Genomic DNA, 12,068 nt, shown 5'->3' on the forward strand with positions numbered 1-12,068 from the left:
AACCCACGCCTTCTGCATGGGCCCGGGCCACCGGACCCGGAACACCTAAAATTTTGTCATACCATCAATAATGACCTAGGGAACAATAATCACCACCTCGTCATGACCGTTCCTCGTTTTGTAGCGTATTAGGGCCATAAAATAGGAATTCCGATTCCCATATTTTCGTGTGGTACAGCCCACGCCGTTCTTCATGGGCCCAGGTGACTGGACCCGCATCTCCTAAAATTTTATCGGACCATCAAAAATAATTTAAGGAACAATAGTCACCGCCTCACTATGACTGTTCCTCATTATTTGGCGTTTTACGGCCATAAAACTGGAATTCCTTCTGATTCTCATATTTTCGTATGTTATATCTCATGCCTTCTGCATGGGCAGGGGCCACCAGACCCGGATCACTTAAAATTTTTCTAGACTATAAAAGATGACCTAATTAACAATAATAAATGCCTCACCATGACCGTTACTTTTTTTTGGCATTTTAGGACCATAAAACTAGGCTTTCACCCGATTCCTAGATTTTCGTGTGCTATAGACAACACCTTCTGCATAGGCCTGAGCCACCTGACCTGATCGCCTAAAATTTAGTCGGACCATTAGAAATAACCTAAGGAATAATAGTCACTGCCTCGCCATGACCATTACTAGTTTTTTGGCATTTTAGGGCCATAAAACTGAAATTCCGCCGATTCCCATATTTTCGTGTTCTATAACCTACGCCTTTCTGCATGTGCCCGAGCCACAAGACCCGGAATGCCTAAAATTTTGCCAGATCATCAATAATGACCTAAGAAAAAATATTCACTGCCTTGCCATGACTGTTCGTCATTTTGTGGGGTATTAGGGCCATAAAACTGGAAGTCCGTCCAATTCCCGTATTTTCTTATGTTATAGCCCATGTTTCTTCATGGGCCCAAGCGAATGGATCCACATTGCCTACAATTTTACCGGATCATCAAAAACGACCTAAGGAACGATAGTCACCGCCTCGCCATGACCGTTCCTTATTATTTGGAGTTTTAGGGCCATACAACTGAAAGTCCTCCCGTTTCCCATATTTTCGTGTGCTATAGCCCACGACTTCTGCATGGGCATGGGCCACCAGACCCGAATCACCTAAAATTTTACCGGACCACCAAAAACAACCTAACGAACAATAGTCAATGCCTCACTATGACCGTTACTCATTTCTTGGCATGTTAGGGCCATAAAACTAAAACTCCACCCGATTCCCAGATTTTCGTATGCTATAGCCCACGCCTTTTGCATGGGCTCGGACCATCTAACCCAGATCGCCTAAAATTTTGTCAGACTATCAAAAATGACCAAATGAACAATTTTCACCGCTTCGCCATGATCGTTACTCGTTTTTTGTCATTTTAGGGCCAGAAAACTGGAATTCCGCTCGATTCCCATATTTTCGTGTGCTATAGCCCACACTTTCTGCATGGGCTCGGACCACCGGACACGGATCGACTTAAATTTTACCGAACCATAAAAAATGACCTCAAGAACAATATTCACCGTCTCGCCATGACTGTTCCTCATTTTTTGGCATTTTTGGGCCATAAAACTGAAATTCTGCCCGATTCCCAAATTTTCGTGAGCTATAGCCCACGCTTTATGCATGGGCTCAGGCCACCGGACCCGGATCGCCCAAAATTTTGTCGGACCATCAAAAATGACCTAAGAAACGATAATCATCGCCTCGCCATGACCTTTACTCGTTTTTTGGCGTTTTAGGGCCATAAAAACTGAAATTTCGCATGATTCCCTGATTTTCGTGTTCTTTAAACCCACGCCTTTCGCATGGGCCCTGGCCACCGGACCTGGGATGCCTAAAATTTTACCGGACCATAAAAAATGTCCTAAGGAACAATAGTCACTGTCTCGTCATGACCGTTCCTCATTTTTTGGCGTTTTAGGACCATAAAACTAGAATTCTACTCGATTTCCAGATTTTTGTGTCTATAGCCCACGCTTTATGCATGGGCCCGAGCCACCGGACCTGGATTGCCTAAAAAATTTTCGGACCATGAAAAATAACCGAAGTAACAATAGTCACTGCCTCGCCATGATCGTTACTCGTTGTTTGGAGTTCTAGGGCCATAAAACTAGAATTCCGCCCGATTCCAAGATTTCATGTTCTATAACCCATGCCTTCTACATGGGCCCGGGTCACCGGATTCGGAACGTTTAAAATTTTTCTGGACCATCAATAATGGCCTAAGGAACAATAATCATCATCTCTCTATGACCGTTCCTCGTTTTGTGGTGTATTAGGGCCATAAAACTAGAATTCCGCCCGATTCTCATATTTTTGTGTGCTATAGCCTACACCTTCTTCATAGGCCCGGGCAACTGGACTTGCATCGCCTAAAATTTTATCGGACCATCAAAAACGACCTAAGGAACAATAGTCACCACCTCTCCATGAGCGTTCCTCATTATTTGGCGTTTTAGGGCCATAAAACTGGAATACCTTCTGATTCTCATATTTTCGTATGCTATATCCCACACCTTCTGCATGGGCATGGGCCACCAGATCTTGATCGCCTAAAATTTTGCCTTACCATAAAAAATGACCTAACGAACACTAGTCAACGCCTCACCATGATCGCTACTCATTTTTGGTGTGTTAGGGCCATAAAACTAAAAATCCGCCTGACTCCTAGATTTTCGTGCGCTATAGCCAACGCCTTCTACATAGGCCCGGGCCACCGGATCGGATCGCCTAAAAAATTTTCGGACCATCAAAAATGACCTAAGGAATAATATTCACCCCCTTGCCATGACCATTACTCGTTTTTTGGCGTTTTAGGGCTATGAAACTGAAATTCATCTCGATTCCTAGATTTTCATGTGCTATAGCCCATGCCTTCGAAATGGGCCCGGGCTACCTAAGGATGAATACTCACCACCTCGCCATGAACTTTCCTCGTTTATCAAATTTCAGGGCCGTAAAACTGGAATTCCTTCTTATTCTCATATTTTCGTGTATTATAGACCACACCTTGTGCATGTACCCGGGCCATTGGACTGGGACCTAATAAACAATAGTCATGTTTCACCATAAAACAGGAATTCAAGACGATTTCCAATTTTTTATGTGCTAATATCTACGCCATCTTTATGAATACGGGCAACGGGCTCCGAATCACCTAAAATTTTAGGGGACCATGTGAAACGACCTAATGGATAAAGTCATCGCTTCGCCATGACTATTCCTCATTTTTGCCATTTAGGGCCATAAAACAGGAATTCATGATATTTGATTTTTTGTGTGCTAATGTCCACACCATCTCCATGAATTCGGGCGACGGGTTTCGAATTGCCCTAAATTTTGTGGGCCCTTCATAAATGACCTAATAAAAAATAGTCAAAGTTTTCGTCATGACTGTTCCTCGCTTTTTGACATTTTAGGATCATAGAACAAAATTTAGGATGATTTTTGATTTTTCGTGTGATAATGTCCACGCCATCTTCATGAATTTGGGCGACTAGCTCCGAATCGTCTAAAATTTTGTGGGCCCATCATAAATGACCTAATCAACAATCGTCATGGATTTTCCATAAATGTTTCTCATTATTTTTTTCATTTAAGTTCTATAAAACAGGAATTCAGTACGATTTTCAACTTTTCCTGTGCTAATGTCTGCCACACCTTCATGGATTGGGGAGATTGGTTACGAATCGTCTAAAATTTTGTGGGACCATCAGAAACGACTTAATGAATGATAGTCATTTCTTGACCATGACCGTTCCTCAGTTTTTGGCATTTAAGGGCCATAAAACAGGAATTCAGGATAATTTTAAATTTTTTGTGTGCTAATGTCTGCGCCATTTTTATGAATTCGGGCGACGGGCTCCGAATTGCCTAAAATTTTGTTGGCCATTAGAAAAAACCCAATGAACAATAATCCTCACTTCACCATAATTGTTCTGCATTTTTGACGTTTTAGGTCCATAAAACAGGAATTCAGAACGATTTTTAATTTCTCGTGTCTAATGTAAGCGCCATCTTCATGAAATCGGGAGATGGGCTACGAATCGCCCTAAAATTTTGTGGGCCACTAGAAATGACCTAATGAATAATTGTTGTTACTTCGCCATAACTATTCCTCGTTTTTTGCGTTTTAGGGCAATAATATAAGAATTCAAGATGATTTTTGATTTTTTGTCTGCTAATATCCACGTCATCTTGATGAATTCGGGAGACGGATTCCGAATCGCCTTAATTTTTATGGTCCCATCAGAAACGACCTTAGGAATAATAGTCATTTCTTCTTCATAACTATTCTTATTTTTTGAAGTTTTAGAGCCATAAAACAGGAATTCAGGACGATTTTTGATTTTTCATGTGCTAAGTCCACGCCATCTTCTTGAATTCATGCGACGGGCTCTGAATCGCCTAAAATTTTATGGTCCAATTAAAAATGACCTAATAAAAAATAATCATTGATTCTCCATGATTATTCCTCATTTTTTTTATTGTTTTAGGGTCATAAAATAGGAATTCAAGACTATTTCTAATTTTTCGTGTGCTAATGTCCACGTCATCTTTATGAATTTCGATGACGGGCTCCGAATTGCCTACAATTTTGTGGACCATCAGGAATGACGTACTGAAAAATACTCATTGCTTCACAGTGATCGTTTGTCATTTTTTGGCATTTAGGGCCATAAATCAGGAATTCAAGATGATTTCAAATTTTTCGTGTGCTAACGTCCACACCATCTTCATGAATTCATGCGACAAGCTCCCAATCGCCTAAAATTTTGTGGGCCCATCACAAATGACCTAATTAACAATAGTCATTGCTCTTCCATGACCATTTCTCATTTTTTTTTTGTGTTTTAGGGTCGTAGAATGAGAATTCAAGATGATTTTTTATTTTTCATGTGCTAATGTCCACGCCATCTTCATGAATTTGGGAGACAGATTCCCATCGTCTAAAATTTTATGGGCCAATCAGAAATGACCTAATAAAAAATAGTCATCGCTTCGCCATGACCGTTCTTTATTTTTTGGTGTTTTAGGGTCCATAAAATAGGAATTCAAGATAATTTTTAATTTTTTGTATGCTAATGTCCGCACCATCTTCATTAATTCGGGCGATGAGCTTTGAATCACCTAAATTTCTTGGGACCATCGAAAATGACTTGATGAACAATAGTCGTTGCTTCGGCATGGATGTTCCTTATTTTTTGGCATTTAGGGTCATAGAACGGGAATTCAAGACGATTTTTGATTTTTTCGTGTGCTCGCGCCATCTTCATGAATTCGGGAGACGGGTTATGAATAGCCTAAAATTTTGTGGGTCTATCAAAAATGACCTAATGAACAATAGTCATAGCTTTGCCATTACCGTTTCTCCTTTTTTTTTTTTTGTATTTTAGGGTCTTAAAACAAAAATTCAGTATGATTTTAAATTTTTCGTGTGCTAATGTCCATGCCATCTTCGTGAATTCAGGCAACGGGCTTTGAATCGCCTAAAATTTTGTGGGACCATCAGAAACGACCTAATGAACATTATTTCTCCATTATTGTTCCTCATTTTTTTGCCATTTTTTTCAACAATTCGTGTGTTATAAGTCCATGCCATTTTCATGAATTCAGGCAACGGGCTCCGAATCGCCTAAAATTTTGTGGGACCATCAGAAATAAGGTAATGAACAATAGTCATTGATTCGTCGTGATCGTTCCTCATTTTTTGACGTTTAGGATGATTTTAAATTTTTCGTTTGCTAATATCTACGCCATCTTCACGAATTCAGGAGACTAGATCTTAATCGCCTAAAATTTTGTGATCCCATAAAAAATGACCTAATGTAATATTGTCATTGATTAGCCTGACTGCTCTTCATTTTTTGGTATTTTAGGGCCATAAACAGGAATTCAAGAAGATTTTCGATTTTTTTCGTGTGCTAATATCCACGCCATCTTCATAAATTTGGGCGACAGGCTCCGAATCGCCCAAAATTTTGTGGGACAAGTAGAAAAGACCTAATAAAATATAGTCATTGCTTTGCCATAATTTTTCCTCATTTTTTAGCATTTTAGGACCATAAAATATGAATTCAAATTTTCGTGTGCTAATGTCTACGCCGTCTTCATGAATTCGGGCGAGGGGCTCCGAATTGCCAAAAATTTTGTGGGACAATCACAAATTAACTAATGAATAATAATAGTTAACTGCCTCACCGTGACTGTTTCTTATTTTTTTGGCTTTTGAGGGCCATTAAAAAGGAATTCAAGACTATTTTCGATTTTTTTTTATGCTTAATGTCCACGCTATCTTCATGAACTCGAGTGATGGTCTTCGGTTCGCCTAAAATTTTGTGAGTCTATCATAAATGACTTAATGAACAATAGTCATCACTTCACCATAACCATTCCTTGTTTTTTGGCATTTTAGGGCCATAAAATAGGTATTCAGTATGATTTCTAATTTTTCATGTGCTAATGTCCACGGCATCTTCATGAATTCAGACGAAGGGCTCTGAATAGCTTCACTATGACAGTTCCTCATTTTTTGACAAACAATAGTCCTAAATTCCTGTTTTATAAGGAAAATTTGATGAGGAATGGCTAAGATTGATCTATATTTATATTTTTTTTACCAAATAAAGGGTTCAAAATCCTTTCTTTCTTTCCCTTATTTTTTTAATTTGATTTTCACCTAATGTTCGATATTCATATTGGAGCCCTGACTAATTCGGGTTCTTGCTGCATAAGTCTCATTAAAGAGAGAAATTGTGATGCTCATGATGGAGGGCGGGTCAAGAAGACTAGTAGGCTTCTAGGCTAGAAAGCTTCTGAATGAGTGCACGTGTCATCATAGGTGAATCCCACGTCGCAATAAGAGTGGAAAATGAAGAGTTTTATAAGGTACAACACAAGTTCACGTGGTACATGCACTTTTGGGACTCGATGTGGTGTAGCTCAAGAGATTAATTTGTGCGGGCCTAGGCTCAAAGCGGACAATACGTGATATGAACATGGGTCGTGAAAAATATGGTATCAGAGTCACTCCGCTTGCGATCTTGAACAATGATGAGGACACCGAGTCCCTAAGGAGGATACATTTGATATCCCAGGCGAACTCTACATCGACAAAACACGGGAAAGACATGGAAAAGATGCAATGTATCTAAGTAAATAAGTCTTAGACCCTAGTTTTGACGAGTTTTAAAGTCATGTGGGCGTAGGCCCAAAAAGACAATATTACTAGTGGGCTGGGATATTAAAGAAGATCTTTGTATAATAATTTTTTCTTATTTTTGGAATTCAAATCTCAAATTTCTAATTAAGAGCGGAAGGCGGATGAATATTATCTATCCCATCACAACTTGTGATATTCCTTATTCTTGTGTACCGTCACTCCAACCAAAAAGAGAGAGAGAGAGAAAAGAAAAAAAGTAGCTCATCCTCAGCTATTATCTACGAGGAGCTCAACATCATGATTGATTTGTGTCACACCTCTTTTTTTCCAAACCCTATTACGAGGTTGAGTTAGAAGAGTTTTTCCAATTGAAGTGACGTTTTGAAAAGGGATTATTCATTGTTTAGAGTCGCCACTTGGAATTGAGTTTTGGTGTTCCAAGTCACCTTTTATTTGAATCCCTTATCAAAAGGAAGGTTTGACTCTTAATTTGTGGTCTACGAAAATAGAAGACTGAGTAAGGAATTCTGTTGACCGAGGGGAAGGTGTAAGGCACCCCTCGAGTCCCGTGGTTCTAGCGCGGTTGCTTTATTGACTCATGTAAGGATTAAATCAAGGTTTTTATCTATTCTTGTATTTTATTGATTATGGCTTATTTATTACCACTTAATTAATTATTATATTTTATTAATTGTGTTCACCCAGATGCGGTACGCATACAAGGTTCTTCTTTGAAATTAAATGTTAACCAAGGTACAAAATGTACACATGAATAACATAATTATTTTAAATTTAAAGGCATCGAGACGCGGAATGCGTACATGATCCTTTTATTATTTAAGCATATCAATCCAAGGTTCGGGTATGAATATATGGGCTAATATTTAAAGAACATCTAAAGTTCTTCTAGTATTTTAGAGCATCTCAATTATTTATCTATTTTATTATTGTTGTTATTTTTTATAACTATTATAACGAATCTTAAGGTTTTAAAGAAAAATATAACTAAGAGATAACCATTGGCCTAACTCTAAACCCATTCCCATATAGCCCATTATGTGTCAAATAATCAGCTTCTGTATGGCATAGTAAAATGAAATGGGTACGATAACTTGACAACTAAATCAACCAAAGAAGATAATAAGATAAAATAATCATACCCAGAAAATAGTCCCATTTAAACTACACGTAGAGGAAATTTAAAGTTATTGTGACCTTTCAAATGCTATGACCAAACTACTCCACTCACTTTATGCACACATAATAAATCATTTTTTATTTTTTCCTTTATCCAAATCTTACATAACCAAATCTTATTTCATAAAGAATTGTAAGTAGAACATTCATATCTCAAACAGACAAATTTCAAATGAACCAATTAATTCAATACAAGAAAACATTTAAAAGGTACTAACTAAAAAAAACGAAGGAACTATTCAATTTAAACAAACCAACTAAAACAAATATAATATTGCATTTGAAACATTAGACAAAGAAGGGACCTTTATTGCTGAATATTCAACTGCTAAGATTTGTTCGGATAAACAAGAATCCCTGACCGCGTTACAACCGGACGTTTGACCGGAACCTCGTCGGCGACCTCGCTTCACTCAACTTTGGGGCTGCTATATTTGGGCCAAAAAAGAACTGTTTCTGGGTTATTTTTGCTTTTGTTTTTGCTGGGTTTGAGTGTGTTTTTGGAGATATAGTGACTGATTTTTAAGGTAAAAGAGAGGGCTGGTTTTAATGGTGAGATGGTGATGAAAGGAAAGAGATGGAACGGTGAAGTTAACGGCGAAATGGAGAAGATGGTGGAGCTATTACAGTGTATGGCATTTTATTGGTTTTCTATGGTTCAAGCATGGTGTTTATTGATGTTAAAAGAGAGGCTATGGTGGAAAGCTCTTTGGTGCTCTATGTACGTTTGTAGATTTTCTTTCTGATCCTCTCTTTTTCCTCCTTGTCTTCTAGCTTTTTTTTTTTTTTTTTTTTTTCTTGTTTTGCTTTTCCTCCTTTATTTATAGACTAAGGTGTTTTTTACTAGGTAACGAGTAGTTGAATAAGAAATTATGGAGATCATGTGTTGTGTGTGCATATGACGTGAGGGAGTGGACGTGAGGCATGTGTGAAGTGGGGAAGTAGGGTGTTATTTTTAGTATTATATATATATATTCCTTTTTTTTTAAGTAAAAGTCAGATTTTTCAAATAAAGTTTGATAACTAACTTCATTCACTTTAACGTGATTTTACTTCATTTCAATTTTATTTTTTTTATTTTTTTTAATTTTAAAAGATGATTAAATTATAAAGATGAGAAGAATAACCAACATTTCTTACAATATAGGAAAATTAAATATTTATATGTACTTTAAATGATACTAAGAAAGATTCTATAGTTCACTTATTAAAATTCTAATTAAAAGAAACCATCTATATATATGTACATATATATATTTTTAATCTTTTTTTATTTTTTAGAAATAAACTTTATATTCTAAGAATGTAAGTAATTTTTTTTTTAGTTTTTTTTCTTTTAAATNAAATCACAATAGAATTCGAGCACTTAATAGTTCATCTATTATCCAGCAGACTTCCTCGTCACTGCCAAGTCATATAGATACATCTCGCAATACTAACATACTCGTCACATGGCTATCCAGCCGACACTTCCACTAATAGGGACAATATTGAACATATAAGTTCAAAACACTTGCTCACACAATCAACACCTCGGTGCTCAAGCCATAGGCAAAGATCCGGCCTCAAGTCCTCCAGACTGGCCCAACATCAACTCACAGAGAGCACATCTCGCCCCTCGATCAGGGGATCTCAAGCCGTCAAAGCACATCTGATACTGAGCGCTCATGCACGCATACAATGCATGGAAGGAATTTCAAGAGTTTTATTTTCAAGCTGAATTAAAGACGCACGATAAGAATTCAAGAAGGTGAAGTTTTCCTAAAGGTTCTGCAGCCTCTCGAGGATAAATACAGACGTCTCCGTACCGATCCGCGAGACTCTACTAAACCTGCTCATGACTCGTGAGACCTAGTAACCTAGGCTCTGATACCAACTTGTCACGACCCAAATCCCAAACCCGGCCGTGATGGCGCCTCTCGTGAAGACAAATCCAGCCACACCAATACAGATCACCTCTTTTAAGCAGTAAATCATCATTAAGCAATTATGAAACATGATTTAATAACAATAAGATGCGGAAACCAAGATAACAATAGTAGAACCATCCCGACACAGCCCAAACCGGGGTGTCACAAGTCACGAGCATCTAATAGAGGGAAATTATAACTACAAAGCCGGAATTATACGAAATAGGAATTTATAAATAAAAGGGAGAAATGCGGTGCCGCGAACGCTGGCGGCCACCTTGCTCAACTCCGATAGCATAGTCTCTAATCAGCACAAAACCCGCTACCGGGTGAACAAATACCTGCATCTGCACGCGAGGTGCAGGGAGTAATGTGAGTACTCCAACCCAGTAAGTAATAAGGGTAAATAAAGACTGAGCAGTAGGAAACAATGAATCCACATTCACGTTAGGCTCAATAAACATAACAGGCTTTCAAATCATAATACGAGTCAACCTTCCCTTTTAAAATCCAACTTTTAGTAAAAATCATTTTGAAATACCTTCCAGTAGTTTCAATAGGGGTTCAATACCATTTAAAAGAATAATAGCGATTAAAGCCAAAATCGGCCCCTCGGACAAAGCATAGTTCGTAAAACAGCCCCTCGGGCAAAACAATATTCATAAACAATTCATAACCGGAAAAATCTCGGTGGAAATAACCAAATGCCAAATCAGTGATTAGTTTCTAAACATCTCATAAACCTCAGTTAAAATAAAGGTTGTTTTGAAAACATTTGTTCAACTTTCCAACAGAAGCTCAGTAAAAAAAAAGAGTGAAAACAGCCGATAAATCAACATATTCGATAGAAACTCACTGAAAAGGGGAGTGAAATCAACAAGTTCATAAACAGGCCTCTCAGGCAAACATCACTCATATGCATGTATATAGTTATCGCCCCTCGGGCTAGCCTCTCTGCCACTCGTGACTCAACTCTTGCCAATCAGTGCTCACACTCAGCACTCACGATCAATAGGTACTATATAGCAACCGCTGCGGCGTGCAGCCCAATCCATATATATATATATAATAACCGCTGTGGCGTGCAGCCCGATCCATATGGGTACCCGCGCTCACTGTGGCAGTGCAGACTCCGGAGGGGCTCCTACAGCCCAAGCGCAATATTGCTGCGGCGTGCAGCCCGATCCATGTAAGTATCGCTGCGGCGTGCAGCCCGATCCATGTAAGTATCGCTGCGGCGTGCAGCCCGATCCATATACATACATATACATATACATTACTACGGCGTGCAGCCCGATCCATAGGTATATAATCCTCACAACTGGCCCTCGGCCTCTCTCAGTCATTAACCTCACCATCAGTCTCTCAGTCTATCTCAATCATCAATCTCAAAATCAGACCCTCGGTGTATCTCAGTTATCATCTCTCGATCGCTCGGACCATCAATAAAATAGGGAGCTCAGCCCAAGACAGTTTTCCACATTTTTAAGAATATAGTGATAAAGCCAGATTTGAGTAATAAACAGGTAAAACATGACCGAGGATATGCTTTCAAACAAGTAGAGTGAGGATAGATAGTAAAAATGCCCTTAGGGGTCTCAACAAGTCGGCACAAGGCCCCAAACATGGCATGCAACCCAAATTATAATGGCATCAAACAATTAACTATCAAATACGCATTTAAGTACTCGATTGGGAAGGACTATGTCACAATCCCCGGCAGTGCTCTACCCCACGCTCGTTATCTAGCGTGTAAGTCACCTCAAAGTAACACAACGATGTGCAATCCGGG

This window comes from Nicotiana attenuata, chromosome 7 (genome assembly GCF_001879085.1).
Source record: "Nicotiana attenuata strain UT chromosome 7, NIATTr2, whole genome shotgun sequence".
NCBI lineage: Eukaryota > Viridiplantae > Streptophyta > Magnoliopsida > Solanales > Solanaceae > Nicotiana > Nicotiana attenuata.